We start from the raw sequence: 22,545 nt of genomic DNA, 5'->3' as shown, positions 1-22,545 counted from the left end.
AGCCACCATTGTCTGCTCCCTGTTCTGGCCTCTGAGAACAATAGCTGAGTATCCAACTCTGTATGTAATTAATAATGACACTGGCTGACATTTATTCTAGTAGTTGCCTCATGGCAAGGTAAGCCTGACTTCACTGAGATTATCTCCTTGAATTCTCATAGCAAACTGGAAGAGTCTCAGCGACTGGAGGTCAGAGCGAGGGAATTGGGATTTCAGCTGGGATGACCTGACTCCAGGGCCCAATCCCCTAAACAGGAAGCAGTCCTATAATTACAGTTTGTTAGCTTCAACCCTCTGATTTTCTCTCCTTCGAGAAAGCATTTCAGCATACAAACAAGTTGTGTTTAGGGATTACACTGAATCCACCCTAATTTTCGTGAAAAATAATTCACAAATTTTAGGTCTCCAATTATTATTACTAATAAATTACCTGTAACAAATCTCACAACTGATTGTGCTACACATGTATAATAATATTGTTGTTGAGAACTGTACTACCAATATGTTTACTCTCCAAAACACTTCTTAAAATTTTTTCCACATTTAATTAAAGCCCTTAAGTTTTCTCATTTATTTCATTCATGAATGCCAGATATCACAGAAAATTATAATCTCCTTGAGGGAAAGAATTAATTTTTCTTAAAACTTGTCTTAAAATTTTTTTAATTAAAAAAACTTTTTAAAAAGATCTTTAAATCTTTAAAACATTGAGAACATCTAGACACAAAGGAATCACTTAAACATTTTCTGAGAAAATCAAATTACTACTGAAGTAAGAATAAGAACAGGTAATATTAGGGCAGGGCTTTCCTGCTTATTAAACCCTTCCCTCAAGTCATAAGGTTTCTTTAGAAAGTACACAGAAAAGAATCACAGACCCAGTCCAAAAGAGGTATATTGGCTATGACTGAGCTAGGTTTTTTGTCCTGTCTCCTGAGAGAGGACATGACTAGAGAAGTTTTCTAGAATCATGAATATGTAATTAGAAGAACCTAATGACGTAGCTGGATCTATATCCTTTTAGCTCTGCACCCCAGTGCATTCCAGGAGAGCCTCACAAGCTTGTGCCTGCCTGAATAAGATCTTACCACAAGTCACCCAGACCTAATTCTATTAACGTGTAAATGAAATTGATTCTGCACACAGAACATGTAAGCTTACCTGGCAATATAACTCAATGCTTTAAAAGGGGGGGGGATAACTGATGCAAATTTCTCAGTAAGGATTTCTGAGATAGATAAAAATAAAGTAACTTATCTACCAAGCTGATCAAAATTTAAAAGCTTAGAGCACAGCAAACATTTGGTGCTAAACATGATATGATTGAAAATATTCTATAAGCTTAAAAGATAAGAAGAAAAGAAAACATTAATATATGCAAATTATAGAATAATTTTCACAAACTAAGGCTCATGCTCTTGTCTTTAACATCTAAGGAGCTGCAACTTCTTCCTTGGGTACTTCCAGCAGGGAGATTAAGGACATGAGATTTGGAGCCAGACACACCTGCCTTGGAGCACTCAGTAAATGTTAGCTACCATTCTCACTGTAAGGGGGGAAAACCTTTCAGTCCCCTCCCCTGACCCTTTTCCTCCAGGGCTGAAGGAGCAATAGGGCCATGTCTTCCTAAGGCGTAGGAATCCCTCTCTGTTCTGTGACTGCTCTTCCCTGGCACACACCTGACTGGGTGAATACACTGCCCCAAGAGTTGGCCCTGTCATCTCTTTCTGATGATTTTGTACAGCTGGATGGTGAATTACATCTAAGGCCTGTTCCTAGATCATCTAGCTAGCTCTCCTATGTCCTCCATATTGCTAGTAAGTTTCAGATCCCAAGACTTAGGAGAAAGTCAGCACTAATTATATTTTCAGTTCAGGCCCCAAGGAGGAGAAATGGATGTCAGATAACATTTGGGCATTGCTAGTTCAGTCATATCATTAATAACACCAGAATCCTACTATAACCCAAATTGTTGTTATTATAGTTGTTTTCATTGCTATTATAATTGACTCTGAAGTGAATAAGATCAGTTATGTGGTTTGTCCTAGAAGTCACCTGCTTCAATCCTATCTTCACATATCTCACCTAATGGTTAATATTTCTATTATTTTAGGTATTCTTTATTATCAAGCACTATAGTAGTCACTTCTGTATATCCCTCTTTTATCTCAATATTAATTAATTAGTCTTTAATATTTATCCTGAAAATAATTGTCTCCATTTTATATAAGAGAAAGCGAACACATTAAGTAATGTCTAAAATGACACAGCTCATGAGTGGAAGACCCAGATCTGAAATCTAGATCTGTTTTGATACTTCATTCTAATATCACTATTTTACCATTCCCACCTCCAACCCCTTGAGAACTTCAGTTGCTTGAGTTTGATGGGAATGGAATCAAAGTCAATCTCTACATATGTTCATAGTTCCCTTATCTGTTGATTCAATTCCCTTTTCCAGACCACCACAGTGCATATCATCCCCTACCCCTAAACCATTAAAAAGCTTTTTCAACATAGGTCAGATATCTTTGCTTCACAATCAGGGCCTCTGAATTTTCAGAGCAGGCCTCAATTAGGGCAAGTCACCCAACTGCTCCCTCTTGTCACTCTGTGTTTACCACCAAAGTTCATGGACACAAGTTTCAGCTGTAGGAGGAGTATAGCTTTCTCATCACTGAGATCCTAGACAGACTGGATGGGAGGTAGAAGAGTTTAAACCTCAGGCCTCCTTTTTCTATGTCAGAAGAGAAAGGGAAAAATATCCAGATATTTTCATGTAATATTGGAAAAGGCCCTTTTACCTTTGGCAATTTCTCTGACAGTCAGAAAGAGCATCCACTCTTTGTGGTATAAAGCAATACCTCCTGGCCCATCAGTCATTTTGAGAAAGTCAGAAGGGAAAATACAAGGTTGCAAATGAGCAAAAGGAAGAATGGTATACTTAGGGAGCAAGATAAATGATAAGACACTGTATGTTGTGAAACATTGTCAGGTCAGCCTGAAAGGATCAAAGATAGGCCTTGGCTTCAAAAAATTATGCCACGCCAGTGAATTTGACTCCATTTTGTTAGAATATTTTGCTAACAATTCCCTTTCAACCACCTTTATAAACAGTCATCTTCTGACCTCAGGTCACTCTGCTGAATACAAATTTTAGTAAGAAATCCCCAAGATTATTCAAGTTTTTTATCAGTTAACAGGGATTGTTTTAACCAGAATGATTTTATTATACTGTTTGTTGTGATTTTCTTAAAAAGAAAAGCAGAATCTCCAGAAAGCTGTCTATCCAGATAGCACACACATTTCAGTCTTCCCTGAAATCAATTGAGCAAGGGCTTCTATGTACTTTCCTGAGAATTAAACAATTACCAAAGCAAAAAAGACTCAAAATTGTCAGGTGAATTCAGTGAACATGCCAGAAACTCGACCCCAGACAATACCAGGCCACTTACAGTCACTCTGATGACAGAGAAAAGATGTTTGAAAAAGCATGTTCAACTTGATGATGAGACACTGTGCCCCTGCCCAGGAGGTCATTTGCCTCCTTCTTCATGAGGCTAACTCTTCCTCGTCCACTGAGACTGAACTGAGGCCTCATTTCCAAGCCTGTGTAGGATGCACCTCTTCCATGTCCCCATAGAATACTGTACTTACCTTCATCACAATACCATCGATGCTGTAATCACTTGTCTGTATCCTCTGTGTCTCCTATTAGAATATGAGAGGAGGGGGAAACTGTGTCTTTTTCTCTCTCAAAAGTACTCAGCTTAAGCTCTTGTGCATAGGTCGGATGAATGTTTCCTGAATGAATGGATCTGTAAATGGAATGGATGGGATGATATAACAATGAAAAATGAGCAAGTGAATGAAGGACTAGCACAGCTTTGGATGCAGGTTTGGAATTCTGATCTGGTCCAGATCAGCCCTGTGGCAGGGGTCCTTTCTGTAGCAGGAACAGTAGACCAAGATGGTAACTTCCACTGACTAGTTTCACTATGTAAGCATATAAATTTCACCTTTCCTCCAAAAACACCAATATATCAGCCCAAGTCTTGCAAACCTTTGTGTAACCTCTTCCTCTTCCCTCACTGAGATGTTTCTAGACATAGGCTGTACACCTAAGACACCAGATCTGACCAAAGAATCCCACTTCCCTCTGGGCAGAACTCATCAGACATCACAAGTTCCCAAGCTTTACCCAGCAGGACCCAAAAGACCATACTGTCCATAAAACCTTCAACTTCAGAAACAAGGAGATAGAGGGCAGGAGGAATAAGGAATAGAACTATCTCAGCCAAAAAGCTAGGGGCACTCCTTATGCCCTCAGGGCAGAAAGAACCACTGGACTGATGCCAAAAGTGGTACCAAGTGTTTTCCAGGACAGATTGCAATCATCCCTTGGCTTCGGAACTCAAACCCAAAAGCTCATTTGAAACTACTGCATTCCTCTCTGTGCTATTTGTCTAATTCACTTAAAACTCTCATGCTTTTCATCTCTTCTAAAGTTCCTTATCTATGTTTTTGCCCATGCCATATAGACTGGCGCAGACTGCAGGGGAGATATGGGGGGTGGGAGGGGAGAAAGAAATGAAGATCACCACCACCATTGACCAAGAGCATTTGCAGGGCACAAGTCTCTGTTGAAAGAGGTAAAGATACTGGTTACTCAAACCCAAAGATCACCAATAAACAATTTAAACCTACAACATAAATCCTGGAACTAATAAGCCAACTATCAAGTCACTCATCTATAGCTGGCCCAAAACAGAAAGGATACATTAGAAGGAGAACAGAATGTCTCACTAATCATCCAGCAGACAAGGGATTTTATATCTATACTGACTGCCCTTGTCAATATGCTAGGAAATTCTGAAATTCCTTCATAATAATCTGAGTCTGTGTGTTTCATCCATATATCTCATTAAACATCTAAAATATACAATAAAAACAAGGGGGCCTTTTCAGTCTGACCAAATAAAGTTAAGAGGACTGGGTTGACCTACATCCACCAAAAGAGACTGCATTCAGTAAAATTTTGTTAACCTTACAACTTACATTTTAAGTTCCTCTGAGAAATTCTTAGGGGTACAATTTTGAAGTAAAAGAAAGCAAGATTCATAACTGCATCATTCCACTTTGAAGTTATTACATTTTAGTGGAAGTTGTATGTGTGTGTATGTTTAACTGCAGTACTTGAGGCAAATCCATATATAGCATAGTAATATTCTCAAATCACACAGCAGAGATTTCAGAAAATGTCCCTGATGCTCAAACAGAGCCATCACCATACTCTAATGCAGTGTAACAATACACAGTACACTCATGTGCATGATATTACAACAAAGTGGGTCATTGAAATCACTCACCCAATGCTCAGATGAAAAGACCATTATCATGAAGGAGCTGGGGAAGAAACAGATGGATTTCCCAGGACCAAGTCCATGAGCAGAATATATGTTGAACAGAGAGTGAAACTGTCCAGTACTTGCAGGACTGGCTAATATACACTTAGGAGGTTTGCCTCCTACCTCCAATCTGAAAGGTGAAAAGTATAGTAATCAATATTGTGGGCCCTCATTATGCACTGTGCCCAGATATGCTCTAGTCACTGCTTTCTGCTTTGATTTCAGGAATGTGAGCACTGCCTCTGCTCCACTGATTGTCCACAAACCGGTTAGCTTTATTGAGTGATGTGTGATTTCAAAGGAGAACTCAGTTTCATAACATAAACGTAAGAGTTTCCTCTGCTTTACAAAAAATAAAGAACAGCCCACATCAATAGTATTTTAGATCTGACACCAAAAGCAACAAAAGCAAAAATAAGCAAGTGGGATTGCATCAAACTAAAAAGCTTGTGCACAGCAAGGGAAACAACCAAGAGAGTGAAAAGGCAATATATGGAATGGGAGAGAATATTTTCAAACTGTGTATCCAATAAGGGGTTAATATCCAAAATATATACAATAAAGAACTCATACAATTTAATAGCAAAAAAACACAAAAAAAACAAAAACCTAAAAGCCTAATTTAAAAATGGGCAAAGGACCTGAATAGACATTTGTCAAAAGAAGATATGCTATTGGCTGACAGGTGAAAGAAAGGGTACTCTCCTTTCCTAATCATCATGGAAATGTAAATCAAAACCACAGTGAGATACCACCTTATACTTGTGAGAATGTTTTCATCAGAAAGACAAGATAACAAGCCTTGGTGCAGATATAGAGAAAAAGGGAACCTTTGTACAATGTTGTGGGTTATAATTTGGTGCAGGCATCATGAAAAACAGTATGGGGTTCCTCAAAAAATTAAAAATAGAACTATCTTATGAACCAGCAATGCCACCTCTGGGTATTTATTCAAAGGAAATAAAATCAGGATCTGAAAGAGATATCTTTACTTCCATGTTCATTTTATAATTATTCATAATAGCCAAGATACAAAAATAACCTGTGTCCATCTATGGATGAATAAAGAAAATGTGATTTTGTGTGTGTGTGTGTGTGTGTACTTGAAATTTGCTAAGAGGGTAGATCTTAATTGTTGTAATCACAAAAAGTAAATTTAGTAACTCTGTGAGGTAATGTGTGTGTTAATTATCTTGATTGTGGTGATTATTGCACAATGAATATGTACATCAAATCATCAAGTTGTACACCTTAAATATATACAATTTTAATTGTTAATTATACCTTAATAAAGCTGAAAAAAAACAGCCCATGTGTTATGCCTTTCTTGCTTACTTTCACTTCAGTTTTCTGAAGATATTTTCTATGGATAGGTAAAGGATAGTAGAACAAGTTTGGGCAATACAGTAAGAATGAGATGATAAGTTGGTAAGAACTATAAAATTCGGGTTCAAATACAACCTGTGCAACCATATGATCTTTAAACAATTCATGTTTTTATTAATTAAGTCTTCCTTACCAAAGATTCCAGTTAATAGAGATGCAAATCATTCCACTCTCCCAAACAGATGTGTTCCTGTTCAAACCAAGAGATTGAGAGATAGAATGATTAGGTAGTACAGTGTTAGGTAGCATCAGCAGGAGTTGAATAGAACCTTAGAACATGCTAATCATAACTGAGTCACCACATATTATACTTGGTCCCACTCAGTCCTGAAAAACTCTCATTAACTGAAACACATATGAGACTTAGTTGTATGCCCAGATGCCAGTTTGTGAATTTACAATTAGAAATACTAATGAAATGCAGACCAGAACATTCATTTAGCTGTAACTGCTTAGGAGTTACCTTACCATATGCCCCATGTACTGACAAGAACTCTGCTCTCTAAGATGAGGGACTTAGTCCTCATCACCTGCTTTTTTCCCCTTCCCTCTTCCTGTAGGGTTACCATTAAAATATAACTGTAGGGACATTAAAAGCTACCTGCAAGCATATAACAGTGCCGAATACTTGTTGCAAGAGCACTTTTTGAATCAGAAGGGATGCAATTGGTTTCTTAACTCCCCAAATATAGTATTTTTTTTTACCAGAAAACAAAGGTTGATGAGAAATGTTTCTTACTCTTAGCACAGAATCACACTATGTTAATGTAGAAGAGAGAATGGAAGAATCTTGGCCAATTTCCTTATTCATTCACTTAAAAAAAAAATGATTGAGCACCTAATTGAGCTAGGCATGAGTTTAGACACTTTATGTATAGTAGTGAGTCACACTGACAAGGATCCCTATCCTCAAAAGCTTACATTCTGTCAGGGAAAGTTGTAAAATTAACATAATAAATACGTGAACCACATAGGACACTGAAACATGTTTTTAAAAAAAGAAAATGTAGAACCAAGTAAAGGGGAGTAGTAAGTGTGTATGGTAGAGGGTAGGAACAATTTTGAAGAAGGTAGTCAAGGAAGACTTCATTGAGAAAATATCATTTGAACAAAAGTTTAAAGGAGATGAATAAATTAACCTGATGGATATCTGTGGGAAGAACATTTCAAGCAGGAGGAACAGACAGTGCCAAGACCCTAAGACAGGTATGAGTCCAGAATGTTCAGGGAACAGCAATGAGACCAGTATAGCTAAAGAAAATAGAAGATGAGTTCAGAGAAATAATGAAGAATTAGGTCAAGTAAAGAGGCCCTATAGACCATTATGGAGACATTGGCTTTTACTATGGGTGAGATGGGATTTTAAGCAGAGAAGTACAATGTCCCACATTCCTCCCATTTTAATGGAATCATTCTGGCTTCTCTACTAAGAATAGATGGTGGAAGTGAGATGCAAGTTGGGAAACTATTGCAGGAATTCAGAGGAAAGGGAGACTGAGACCAGAGTGGTAATAGGGAAGAGGTAAGAAATAATGGAATTCTAAACACATATTGAGGATAGATCCAATAAAACTAGCTGATGGATTGGATGTAAGATGTGAGAATCAAGGAAGATTTCAAGATTTATAGCCAGAGGAACTGTGAAAATGGAGCCAATCTCAATCTGTCTTCCTCAAGAGCTCAACTAGCCCTCAAATATGTGAGGCAATTGAAAAATATGCTCTGTTACTTAGGAATTGAAAATTTGGGGACTTGAGGGATCAGGTAGCATAACAAAAGGTCAGGATATATCATTCCCATGCTCCCATGTACATTTGTTTCTGAATCATTAATTACAGGTTCTTCTAGGAATGGTCATCCTCTGCCCAACAATAACATAATGGTGAATTTTCTGCTTCAGAAGTCCCTGGCCCTTGTTTTGGAATGAGTGACACTTCAGAGTTAGGTGATGCTCCCTACAGTCTCGGTGATGTTTGCACTTTATCTGAACAGTGATCTGATATATGAAGTCATTGATTGTACTGTCTCCTCAGCCTGACTATTACTGACTGACTATTGCCATTGAGTTGGAGTTCTTCTGCTTCTCTTGAAGCCCATGAGAAATCCAGGGAACTAGAAGGCTATTCATATGGTCATTCAGCCTGAGCCTGCACCAAAGCCCTGCACTAAGGTATTCTTTCCTAGCAATGAGTTTTTGAGGCACTTGTGAAATAATTACTTCCTTTAGCCACAATCTCTGTCACAGTGGCCATGGTTCAGCCGGGGAGCACTGCATTTAAACAAAGCCATAAGCAGTGGCCCAATACTCAAAGCAGAGTTGCTCTGGTTGAAGTTTAGGTAGGAGACCAGGAATCCTATCCCCTTTTCCTCCCTTCTCCACCATCACCCTTTCCTTCTCTCTAGCTCCACTGGGGTGTCCTCTGAGAGGGCACTGAGGAAAATTTAAGGTTCTGTGGAACTCAATTTGAAAACTAATGGAACATGGCTTTCTTCAAGAACAATGACACACGTAAGTAGAGAGTGTTCATTCCTTACCAGTTGGCCAGGCTTAAGAAACATAACCGGCCCTGTCCTACATTTTTCCATATTTCTGAGTAACTGTTAAATACACTCAAGCTCTCCATCATAGCAATTCTAGCACTGTCTGCCAGAACACATAAAGACACTCCAGTGAAAAGCCATGTAAACTGTCAACATTCTTTTTTATTTCCTCCCAGAGCATACCTCTCTGGAGGCATGTTTCAGCCAAAGTTCAAAGGTTTTTGTTAAGGCTGAAAAAGAACACTCCAAGAAAACCTTTTGTTTTCTGACCTCATTCTTTTTGCAGGAAGCTGATGAAATTTCCTCACCATATTACCCACAATAAAAATGTATTTCTCTGATGGCTTGCCAAAGCTTGGGACTGGGGGAGTGATACCTTATAGCCAAGGAGTCTAGCCCCAGCTGGTATAGTCTAACCTTTTTTCCCTAGAAAGGGTGTCTTTTTGAATATTCGGGGCTCAAACAGAGCTAGAGATCCCTACCTGGCACCACATTTCCTGGTAACTCTCTTACAGAGTAGTCAACCTCATCAAACCTAGAAAGGTTTTAGTTGTATTCTCCACACTTCTGAACTGTATATGTGGTGGATGGAAGAGAGTACCCCTTTCCATCTTGGACTGAATTGTGCCACCTGAGCCTTGAACTGGCTTTTCCCATGCTTAGAGACTCACCAAGACTCACACAAAAATAGTTTTTTCGCTTCTGATTCTAACTTTTCTTGTTAGAGAGGTTCAAAATGCACCCAAATTATCTGCCCCATTCACTGTGTTAATCTTTTCTGTGCCACCCTTCTACCTTCACAGAATGTCCTTCCTTTCTCTCCTGACTGAGAAGGTGGGAGAGGTTCTCGAGAATGTCATTTTCTAAAAATAGGACCAGTAGAAGGTGGGTTTGGGCTACCCCCAGCCCAATCTATGCTTAGTTTAAGGTCAGCCAAGACACATCCCAGTAGCTACATAAGATGAGGGAACTGACCTCCACTTATCACTAAGGAGGCTTGCCCAAAACTTCTGTCACTAAGATAATTCATTAGTGACAAAGCTTGCATTTGAACTCATGTCCATTAATTCTCTAAAGGGCATCAACTCTCTGTTAAAAGGTGACAGAGATTTTTCAAACCTCAAAATATTTTATTACTTAAAAAATTTAAGTAAAATCCCTGACAGGTGATGTATTTATCACAAGGCGGGGAAAAAACCCAAAACCTTTTCTAGAGAGATTCTTTTTCAGCCTGCTAGAGACTAACTTTCATCCTGTATTATGAATTAGTTAAATGATATGCCCCTACACCTTAAACGCATTAGCCATAAAAATAGGAGGGGAGAGTGTGCTTTCTGAGAGGATACCCCCCAAATCCTAAACCACACAGGCAAAGGGATGGATGGATTCCATGTATCTGTACAACAAAAAAGAAAACAATGGGAAATAGACAAAGCTTTTGTAACGGTTTCTCAAATGTTAAAAACTACCCTAGTGGCATTTTCTGAACACGAGCTGCCCTGGCTGTGACTTTTACTTAAGGGGTCCTCAGGAAAGGACTTGGTTATTATTGCCTGTATTTCAAAGCTAAGTTATCTTGTAGTGCACATAAATTAGCAGAGCTATTTTCCACCAAATTGTTAACAATCACTTCCCACAGTAATTGTTCTGCAAATTCCCCTGTCTGCACAGACGATGGGTTCCAGCTTCAACTCCTGTGCATAAATATGGCAGTTACTGTTACAAAAGAACAGCTCTTGTACTGGAAGTCAGGAAGGCACTGACATTGAGGGTATTGTACTGGTCAAATTCAGGGAAGAAGCATGACTGCTTGAAGAACAGAATAAAGTGTGGAGAATCTGAATGGGTGCAGGCCTTTTAATAGAGGGCATCTTACAGGTTTCTGTATTTTAATTTATATCTTAGAGAAGGCATGGAGAAGGAAGAGGATATAAGTAGAAAGCAAGTGAAATAGAACTAGGATAAGAGGAGTGGGTCCTTTTGTTTTCTTTTCCTTTGCATGGTCTGAATCCACAGAAAAACAAAATTTTAGGGTGCTGAAGGTGAGAAAAATTATTTACCTTCTTATAATGTGACCACTCACTTACTTAATGAGATTTTTTAATGCAAGACCAGTGTTAGGCTTGCTTTTAAAACAACAGCAATAATAATACTAAGATAGTGCCATAGTACTGACTTATTGTCAGCCACTCCACTCATTCTAATGCCTTAGGGCCTTTTCTCTGTCCAAAAACACCAGCCACTCTTCTCCCACCTTTTTCTGTTTCTAGAAAGTTCAACCTTTCACCCCTTCATTATCTAGAACTTAAATAATAGACTTAGATATGTACAGAATCCAAAAGAGCATGAGCTGCTCCTAATACCTCCATCAGCATATAGTACCGGTGTTCTGTTCACTACTCTATCCCCTGCACCCAGTAGGTGCTTAACAAAAATCTATTGGAAGGACAAATGAACCACACGTCCCTTTCGTTCTACCCTGTGTAAAGGAATGGGCACTGCCTTCTTGGACTCTGCTTTGTCAGTTTCTGACCTTTCCTCTAACTCATTAAGGCCATTTGAATCCCATACTTGTTCTTCAGAGTGTGGCAAACACATTAACCATTCCCGGTGTCACCTTAATATTCTACCTGAGCTTCAGATTCAGCTTACATTCTCCCTTGTTCATGAAGCCTTAATGGAGCACACAAGCTCAAAGTGACCTTTCTCCTCTAATCTCATTTTATGCGCACCACTCATTTGTCACATATTTGGTCTCATTTTGTTGTGTAGATTTTTGGACATGGTTGTTAATTATATTATAAATACATTGCAGAAAGGGGCTGAATTTATATTTCCCTTGCCTGCTAATCAATGCACAAGCGGTAGCAGGAAGTCCATAACTATGTGTTGATGTGAATCAGTGAGAGTGCCTCCTATTTCAGTATTTCTGTTAGAGTCTTTAATTGCTAAATAAGTCAGACTGTTCTTCTGTTCATCCTAACAGTTGTATGGTCTAGTTAAAATGATATTTGTGAAAATATCTCTGGTCAATACATATTAACAAAACCCAGGGTCTAAGAGAAATCAGGTTCTAGACCAAAAAAAAAAAAAAAGACACACACACACACAAATATCAGATACACAGGTTTTATTTCTACCCAACCATCTGACCTATCTGGTTTTAGGCACTGATTTACAGAACAAGGAGTTGTCTCTTACTGTTTATGTGTTGCCTGGGGAATTTATGGGTCTTCAATCAAAGGCTCCTAAAGGAAATCACTATCTGTCAATAACAACAACACAAAATTCCTCACTGTTCCTGGTATAAGCATGGAAGATGAAGAAAAAAAAAAAGGCAGACCTGATTCCTGTCCCTTTCAGAGGTCACCAAAACAGGCACACTGATGGGAGCACTCCTTACAAGGATGCACAAATAACCAAACCTCAACCAAAACCTATCTCATGACTCAGACACAGGAACACAGAGTCAGGAAGTAAATGGAAATAGTGCTGATAGGAAATGTGGATTCTCAGTGCAACTATCCCTACACAATTGAGGGACATTAAACAGGTGTCTAAACTTAGAAGACTTGGCCTCAGATTCTTAACTTCCAAAATGTAAGAATTTGTACTAGATAATCATTAAGGTCCCTCCAAGCTCTGAAGTTTAAACAGAGGAAGGTTCTTTGCCAGATGTCACTCTAGGGCTACCCTTAACAAAATAATATAATGATGACATTTCCCAAAGTGGAGGTAGATAAACCTGGGTTCAAATTCTGGCTTTACCACTAACTTTGGTAGTAAACCACTAACTTTGGTTTACCACTCACTAACTTTGGGCAAATCATTAACCTCAATGGACCTCACTCTGCTAAAATGTAGAGTGCATCCAATGATTTTTTTTATAGGGATATTGTAAAGATTAAAAAAATAATAAGATCCCTAGCACATGCTTGGCATTCAATAAGCATAAGCTTTATTGAGATTATTTTCCCTGCTCATTTATCCTGTAATGCTTAATACATAAAATAGACTATCAGAATCCTTTGACAGTGGACATACAAAAATCTGTCAGACTCAGAGGAGATCTGAATTATTCTTGGATTCCTGGGCATCAGAGGACCCTTCAGTCAGAGCACCAATAATCCACCATAATGGCAGCTTGAGGCATAAGTACTGGGACAATTTGTGACTATCATTAGCCCTCCTCATATTTCTTCTGAAATATTCACTATCCACCAAGATTAAGACATGACTTACCTTTTATCAGTTTTCCATGTGACATGAACCAAGGACCAAGAGAAAGTTCCCAGTTAGAATATCTCCCCAACTGTCTTCATAATGTTTGACATTTCACTACTGGAGACATACTTCTTGCTTCTCCAAAAATGTCCTTGCCAGATTTTGTCTTTTAAACTCTATATTCTCTAGAGAATAAGAATTAAGATGTTAGGGATTGAGCAGACAGGGGCATTATAGGAATAAGAAGGTAATCGGGAGAAACTAGTAAATTCTAATGATAAACTTTTATTACCTTCACAGTTCTGACAATGCTATACCTGGATGGAGGTGTTGCATGTAGAAAGCATATCCTATGAGTGATATCTGTGGGAGGTGATGTGTTGCCAAAGGAACTTCCATACACAATACCTTCCTCTTTCCACCTTACTGGTCCCCAATGTCCAGGCTATGTAACTGTGGGCACCTGTACGTCCAAGTGCCTACCTGGCCCTCAGCTTCACAAAACTTACATGGCTTTTTGCATGCCTGGTTTGAGCTCTGTGCCATGTTGACACAGTGGATCCAACATAAAGTGAGAGATGTCCAGGATGGCAGAGACAGGAGGCTGATGGCCCAGCGGAGAAGGCCAGGTACTCACCACAGGATTCTGAATGCCACCACTCATTAGCAAAGGCCAAGAGTTTCTCCACTGAAAGAGCATAGTTTACAACTCTAATAATTTATACATGGGCTCACTTTCCTTGAATAATTATAGATTATTATCCAGCTAATTACAGTACATGGTATTAAAAGATCTGGAATTCATTACTCCAATCTACAAAATTACTTAGGCACGTGTTTAGAAAAGAAAAAATGCTAAAAAAGAAGTTCAATTCTTGCCACGGTGGTAGGCTGCAGTGGAGTCAAGTTCTCTTTTCAGCATGAGACTGGCTTACATTGCTTGTCCCCTACAGATGTCCTGATGCGTGGATTTCAGCCTGAGTCCCAAGTCACTTTTCTCTCCAAGTAAGGTTGCCAGATTTAGCAAACAAAAACACAGGATGTCCAGTTAAATTTGAATTTTAGACAAATGATAAATCATTTAGTGCAAGTATGTCCCAAATGTTGCATGGGGACATACTGACACTAAAAAATTATTCATTGTTTATGTGTACTGTATTTTATCTGAAAACTCTATCCCCAGGGAGATTTGAAATAGCAAGTAATGCTGAGGAGAGAGAGTAAAAGTGTAGGTTCAATGAATAGTGTTCCAAAGTCGAAAACTGGGGGACCAAACTTCATACAAAATTATGAATCTTTGACAGGAAAATGTTCAACACTAAGAGGAAAGTGACCATGGGAATTCTCAAATATGAGAATGTCAAAATGTCAAAATGACATTCAAAATGTCAAAATGGTGAGCTGTTCCATCCCTATGTGGATCTGATCCTTCTGGGGGGTCTGTGGCCCTCTCCAGCTATCAAGAACCTTTTCAATAAACGTGCAACAAGAAGGAGAGGCAAAGGGAGTATGGACAGCACTCTCCTGACATGGTCTACCCCACATCCATCCCACTGACTGACACATAATTCTCTGCAGGATGACACCCTGACTTACTTAAATAAATTAACCATTTCCAACTCCTTCACTGTCTTGGTTGAAATAGAAATGTACATGCTGATGCTGATATACATATACTGAGGGGTTAAGGAATAGAGAGGGATAGAAAGGACATTTTCTAATAATAAAGATAAAAGTATCAGTGCCTTATTTTTTACTCCAAAATCATTTAAAACCACAAGTATAAAAAATAATGCTAACACATTTGAAGAGAAATACAGTCTAAATACAGACAAAACTGTATGATACTGTCCATAAGCAGGGAAAACTTTCAAACAAATCAGTGTGAGCTGTATGTAATCTAGGTAATTCAAAGATCCCTTCATTCAACAAATTCTCACTGAGTGCCTACTAATGTACTAGACACTATGCCAGGCACTCAAATGTCAAATGCCTTCCTAAAGATGTCTGTAAGTTCAAGGTTCAAGATGAGGGTATGCCAAATCCTCTTAGTCACCTCTATCACAGTTTTGCAGAATTCATTCAGTTAGAAATTAGGTCACCTATTGGCCTTGTCCCTTTTCCACCCTGAGTTTCAGCACAGACATAAAATACAGCCCTTTTCCATTATTCTGTCTCTTTCTCTCTCATTCTCACTCTAACTCCCACTCTCTCAGACTCCCCACCCACCTGCACACACATGCAACTATAAACACACAGACAGAGCCTTTATGTGTAGTGGAACTTATTTTTTTATTGTTGTTCAAGTACACTTGTCTCCATCTTCACCCACCACAGCCCTCCACCCCACCCATCCCCCCTCCCACCCTCGAACCTACCCCCTTTGTCTTTGTCCACGTGTCCTTTATATATGTTCCTTGGTGGACCTTCCCCTACTTTCCCCCATTTTTACAGGAACTTACTAAAGGTTTGTGAGAGGAACATAAAGGGTGTTTACTCCACCAAAACTCACAAACTGAAAATTGAATGTTACATACCCCTGTTCTGAACCACCCAGGCCTGCTATCACATTGCTCCTACTTTTTTGGCCTCCTCACTCCAACAATGTTCTCTTCATATCTAACAATAAGCTTTTCAAACCTTTTGTTACCTCCTACTAAACCATCACAACAGTGCCTTACTTTTGTTTAAGCACCTTATTAAAATATTTCCCTAACCAAACAGCCTTCTCTTTAAGAGAAATTCTGTTATCAACCATTAAGATAATAATTTGTTTCAACTAGTTATATGTAATCATCAGAAATCTCTTATTTTTCTCTGTTATTCTGGATGTATGAATTGTCAGAATTCTCTGAATTTGTAATAAAAGAAAATTTAAATGAAATCAACACATTTTTTTGAGCAAGAGAGAAGGGTATATTTTATTTAGTTAAAGATAATCTGAAAATCTTGATGCTAAGTATTGCTAATATATGTAATAGCTTAGAATAGTTTTATTTCACACTCTGAACAATAATAGATTAGCTACTTTATAAGGGGAAAATACCAGTATAGGTAGCTAAAGTCTGGATTGAATTACTATAAGCTAGAATTTTTTTAAGTATATTTTATTGATTATGCTATTACAGTCATCCCATTTTTTCTCCCCTTTATTCTCCTCCTCCCTGTACCCCCCTTACCATCATTCTGCCACCTTAATTCATGTCCATGGTCATACATATAAGTTCTTTGGCTTCTCCATTTCCCATACTATTCTTAACCTCTCCCTGTCCATTTTGTGCCTATCATTTGTGTTTCTTATTCCCTGTACCTTTACCCCCCTTATACCCCCTCCCCACTGATAATCCTCCATGTGCTCTCTATTTTTATGAATCTGTTCCTGTTCTAGTTGTTTGCTTAGTTCATTTTTTTCTTAGGTTCAGTTTTTGATAGTTGTGAGTTTGTTGTCATTTTACTGCTTCTATTTTTAATCTTCTTTTTCTTAGATAAGTCCCTTTGACATTTCATGTAATAAGGGCTTGGTGAAGATGAACTCCTTTAACTTGACCTTATCTGGGAAGCACTTCATCTGCCCTTGCATTCTAAATGATAGCTTTACTGGATAAAGTAATCTCCAATGCCTAACTCTACTGATTCCACAGGTACCACATGGAGTTTAATCATGGTACTATTGCAGGTAAACCAGCACTTTTCTTGAAGTCAATTTTCCAGATCTATTCTGTATCCCATAGACTATATGTCTGGTTCACAATAGGCTCTCAATAAATGTTTGATGAATTTAATTTAATGTAATACAATCTACATATGCACCATGAAGAGTGCAGAACAGATATGACAATCAGCCAACACTCAAGAAAAGCAGCTAGTTTCTTAACAATTATTTGCCACCAGCTGTACTTAGAAGTAGATTACTTTTCATTCTGTTTCTTGTTTTTATCATTAAAATATAAAGTACTGAAGCAAAGTTGGGTAGGACGTGTCTCTATTCTCTAAGATTTCACATTTAAAGATGTGTCACTTAGACTGTCTCAAAAGGAAATAGAAAATAGAGGACATCAAGCCAGTATTGGCTAGTTTTATTAATTACCCATGTCTTAGCAATGTATTAAAATTACTTCTATCTAAACAAAAGTGATCAAAATCATAATTGCCATGGAATTTTTCCATCTTTCTTTATGGTTCTTTCTTACCTTCATAGTATTAGTTTGGCCTTTGAAAAATAGGCCAAACTAATACTATAATACTATAGACTTTTACTAGTCTATACTGATGCTAAGAAATGGTCCTACTAGAACCTTGCTATGGTCTGAAAGTTTGTGTCCTCCAAAAATTTTTGAGATCCTAACCCCCAATGTGATGGTATAGGGAAGTGGGGCCTTTGGGAGGTGAGTAGGTCACAACCATAGAAGCCTCATAAATGGGATTACTACCTTTATAAAAGAGAACCGGAGATCTCCCTCACCCCTTCCCCCATATGGGAAGGCAGAAGATGACCATCTATGAACTAGGAAAAAGTACCTCTCTAGACACTGATGCCTTGATCTTGGACTCCCCAGCCTCCAGAACTGTGAGAAATAATTTTCTGTTGTTTATAAACCTCCCAGTCTATGGTACTTTCATATAGCACCCAAACAGACTATGACAAACCTTTAACTCCAACCAAGCTTCTGACCTATTGATTATCCTGAATCCACTTGACTTTATGCCAACCACTCCCACCCTCAGAGGTGCTCATTCCCTTCTCTTTGCTCCCCAAATCTTTATGCATATTTTCATCCTAGTAGGATCCTAAGTACTCATACTTAGCTTCTCTCACTGGGTTATGACCTTTCTCGGGGTAGACACAAAATCTTAGCCATCTTTTAAGCTCTAGCACCTAACACAATGCTGAAAAAGGTGGTTTATTTGATTGACAAGTGTTTACTGATTAAATCCCTTTCTTTCCTAGAAACTTTTGCAGAGATGTGAACTGTGATTACATTAGAAAGTGATTAAATAAAACTTTTTAATCTTCATTTAATGTCCATTGCATAAAAAAACAATTTCAAGTACTCTGTAAATCTGTTCAATTCTTACTTTCAAGTTAAAATTCATGATACTCAGTTCAGCATATGAATTGCTCAGTTTATGGGAATAAAGTAATTTTTTTAACTTTTAGAATTTATCATGGTAAAATTAATGATTCAATGATTAGTATTAATTTAGTCCATTCTTGGTCCATCTGAGTTCTAAAATGAACAGTTCTCTCTAATAGATGAGTAGAGTTGGAGACATGAAAACAAAAAGGCTGACAGGGATCTGTCCCTGATCTGCCCATTCATCATCTTTATGGCAAAGCTAATAGCCCAAAGAGGAGCTCTTAATAAAGAATCTCATTAGGATGCCCACCCTCTTCCAGAACCAAAATATTTTGGAGGGGGATGAAATTCTTCATTGGGTGGGACTGTCCCCAGCATGCAGGATGCTATCACTTTTGGCACTGGGCACTAAATACACCCCTAGTCTCCATGACAACCAAAAATATGCCCCAGCATTTCCAAGCACCACTTGATAACAGCACTACCCCAATAGAGAACCACTAGTAAGATGTCATCAAATTCTACATAATTAACTGGCTACTGGGCAGGGTGGGAGTAGCACCAATCACCAGCACAGGGAGAGGGCAGGGGCGGCAACCCAGGGTTGAGAGGACTGCAGCCCCACACTTCCCCTGGAGTTGAGTTAACACCGAACCTACGTAAATTCTACTTTTCTCTTTTCTTTTACAGTATATTTTATTGATTATGCTATTACACTTTTCCCAATTTTCCCCCTTCATCCCCTCTACCCTGCACCCCCAACCCTCCAGCATTTCGCCCCTTAATTCATGTCCATAGGTTGTGCATACACGTTCTTTGACTTCTCTGTTTCCTATACTATTCTTAACCTCCCCGTCTATTTTGTACCTACCAATTATACTTCTTATTCCCTGTACTTCCCCCCCTTCTTCCCCTCCCCCTCCCACTGAAAACCTTCCATGTGATGTCCATTTCTCTTGTTCTGTTCCTGTTCTACTGGTTTGCTTAGTTTTTGTTTTTGTTGGGTTTTTTTATAGGTTCAGTTGTTGATAGTTGTGAGTTTGTTGTCATCTTAATGTTCATAGTTTTTTATCTTCTTCTATTTCTTAGATAAGTCCCTTTAACATTTCATATGATAATGGCTTGGTGATGATGAACTCCTTTAACTTGACCTTGTCTGAAAAGAACTTTATCTGCCCTTCCATTCTAAATGATAGCTTTGCTGGATAGAGTCATCTTGGATGTAGGGCCTTGCCTTTCATGACTTGGAATGCTTCTTTTCAGCCCCTTCTTGCCTGCAAGATTTCTTTTGAGAAATCAGCTGATGGTCTTATGGGAAATCCTTTGTAGGTAACTGCCTCCTTTTCTCTTGCTGCTTTTAAGATTCTCTCCTTATCTTTCATCTTGGCTAATGTAATTATGATGTGCCTTGGTGTGTTCTTCCTTGGGTCCAACATCTTTGGGACTCTCTGAGCTTCCTGAATTTCTTGGAAGTCCATTTCCTTTGCCAGATTGGGGAAGTTCTCCTTCATTATTTTTTCAAATAAGTTTTCAATTTCTTGCTCTTCTTCTTCTCCTTCTGGCATCCCTATGATTCGGAAATTGGCATGTTTAAGGATGTCTTGAAGGTTCCTAAGCCTCTCCTCATTTTTTTGAATTCTTGTTTCTTCATTCTGTTCCAATTGGATGTTTATTTCTTCCTTTTGTTCCAAATCATTGCTTTGAGTCCTGGTTTCCTTCCCATCATTGTTGGTTCCCTGTATATTTTGCCGTGTTTCACTTTGAGTAGCCTTCATTTGTTCCTTCATTTTGTGACCGAGCTCAGTCAGTTCTGTGATCATCCTAATTACCAGTGTTTTGAACTGTGCATCTGATAGGTTGGCTATCTCTTCGTTGCTTAGTTGTATTTTTTCTGGAGTTTTGATCTGTTCTTTCATTTGGACCATTTTTTTTTTCTCTTCTGAACCTATGTAAATTCTTAAAGCTTGTTTTACATAATTTGTTTTTCATCAGGACTCAGTGAAATATAATCATCATAAGTGATATTTCATCACTGAAAAAGGCATAGTGAAGTTCATTTAGTTCAAGTATTGGAAATCAGATAGCACATCCATTTCCTTGAAATGTTCAACTGTGCTCTAGTAGTCATCACAGTTTTGACAAGAAGTTCATGGCTACATTTATCCATTTGTCTGACAGCCACCTTGCCTGGAGAACACTACTTTCTTCAGCATTAACAGCTTTTAGCTTTTCTTTCCCCATATTTCTGATGACCTGTATTGAAATTCTCATGGTATTTGGGGGAGCTTTGAATATGCTTTCAGCCTCATCCAAACTTCTTTATGAAAACTACCACCAAGAAAAACTTCAGTAACAAGTCCTTGGGCACATGCTTCCCTTGCTAACTTCCTTCCAAAATAAGCATCTCTGTTGCCTTGGCCAGGCCCATTATCTTCAGAAAAGTGTAAGGGGCACATCCTTTTGGACTTCAGCCTGGGTGACTAAAAGGAATGTGGAATGTTGCCCTGTTGGAGGCATATATAGCATCTCATAGCTCTAGGACGGTGACAGAAAGCCCCACAGCTGGACCATTTACCACTGCAATCAGAGGCTTAGGAAAATCTGTTAAACTGCCTAAAAATTCCCTCGGCAAAGTAGCACTTTGTTTAGCCTTCTCCTGTACTCTACCACGAGGAATATCAGTGAAGTTAGATCATTCCCACTCCAGCAATAATCACCATTCCCTGTTACAACGGTTATGGTTGAGTCATCCTTGCTTGCAGCTTTAGGTGCAAGCATGACTTCTTGCTACATCTGAGTGCTGATTGCATTCTTTCTGGTGAGCTGGTTTCCTTGGGCAGACTGCCAACAGCATTCCATGCATCCCATTTGGCCTTATTAATCAAGTCAAACACACCAGGGCATACTACAAGGTCCTTCAGTGGCCTCTGGACAGCACTCATACACCAGCACTGACCAGAACCCAAAATATTGTATAGGAAAAGGAAAAGGGCTATCAGGTAGAGGGGGATAGGAGAGTAAGACAATCTGCATTGTTTAAATACACCAGTATTATCTCAAGCCATTTCTTAGTGGAGGGAATTCTTAAGAATCTGGGAATAAATCCAGCAAAAAGTAGGTAAATTTAGCAGTTGGATTTGAAGATGATTGGGAGATGAATTTCTTTGAAGAGATACCAATATTCAAGGACAAATTATAGTAGGAGATGAGTGAGAATTCTCCAAGTCATCAAGGCACCATTAAGAACTTAGTCTACTTTCAACATGATACATCCCTACCACTTCTTTGCCCATTTGAATCCTACCCACTCACCCAGGTCTAGTCTCGCCTTCTCCATCTGATCCCCCATGAAATTCACCTGATGTAATACAAAGAACAATAGTTTTTGATTCAGACAATCCTGGGTTATTACCCCAGCTCTCCCACTCCACTTTAAAGTTAGACTTTCTGAATCTGTGCATGTCAACCTGTATTTTTACACAACCCGATACAGTACCAAGTATTCTTTTTATCAAATTTAGTGTTTGAACTTGATGTTCTTAGGATGCTCATCTACCTGCAAGTAAGACTGCCAAGTTTGTGTCTTTGGGCCACCTACCTAAGTCTTAGTTTCCTCACCTGTTAATGAGAATAAGTATATCAAAGTTGTTTTGCTTATGTTTAAATGGGATAGCACATGAAAAATGCATAGCATATAATAACTGCTTGAGAAACACATACTAATTTGAAAAAAATGAATGATTTTTACATTTCTTTTTTTTAAAAATCCTATTTATTTATTTTTAGAGAGGGAAAGGGAGGTAGAAAGAGAGGGAGAGAAACATCAATGTGTGGTTACCTCTTGAGCACCCCCTATGGGAACCTGGCCCACAACCCAGGCATGTGCCCTGACTGAGAATCAAACCAGC

The 22,545-nt window shown here is 38.6% G+C and overlaps 1 pseudogene; it reads right to left on the bottom strand.

Annotated features, from left to right (window-relative positions):
- Window positions 1-19,584: 19,584 nt before the first annotated feature.
- On the bottom strand, window positions 19,585-21,670 carry LOC112314259 (enoyl-CoA delta isomerase 2 pseudogene; annotated as a pseudogene).
- Between the last annotated feature and the right edge of the window lie 875 nt (window positions 21,671-22,545).

This window comes from Desmodus rotundus, chromosome 5 (assembly GCF_022682495.2).
Source record: "Desmodus rotundus isolate HL8 chromosome 5, HLdesRot8A.1, whole genome shotgun sequence".
NCBI lineage: Eukaryota > Metazoa > Chordata > Mammalia > Chiroptera > Phyllostomidae > Desmodus > Desmodus rotundus.
This window is presented reverse-complemented; position numbering and strand designations above follow the sequence as displayed.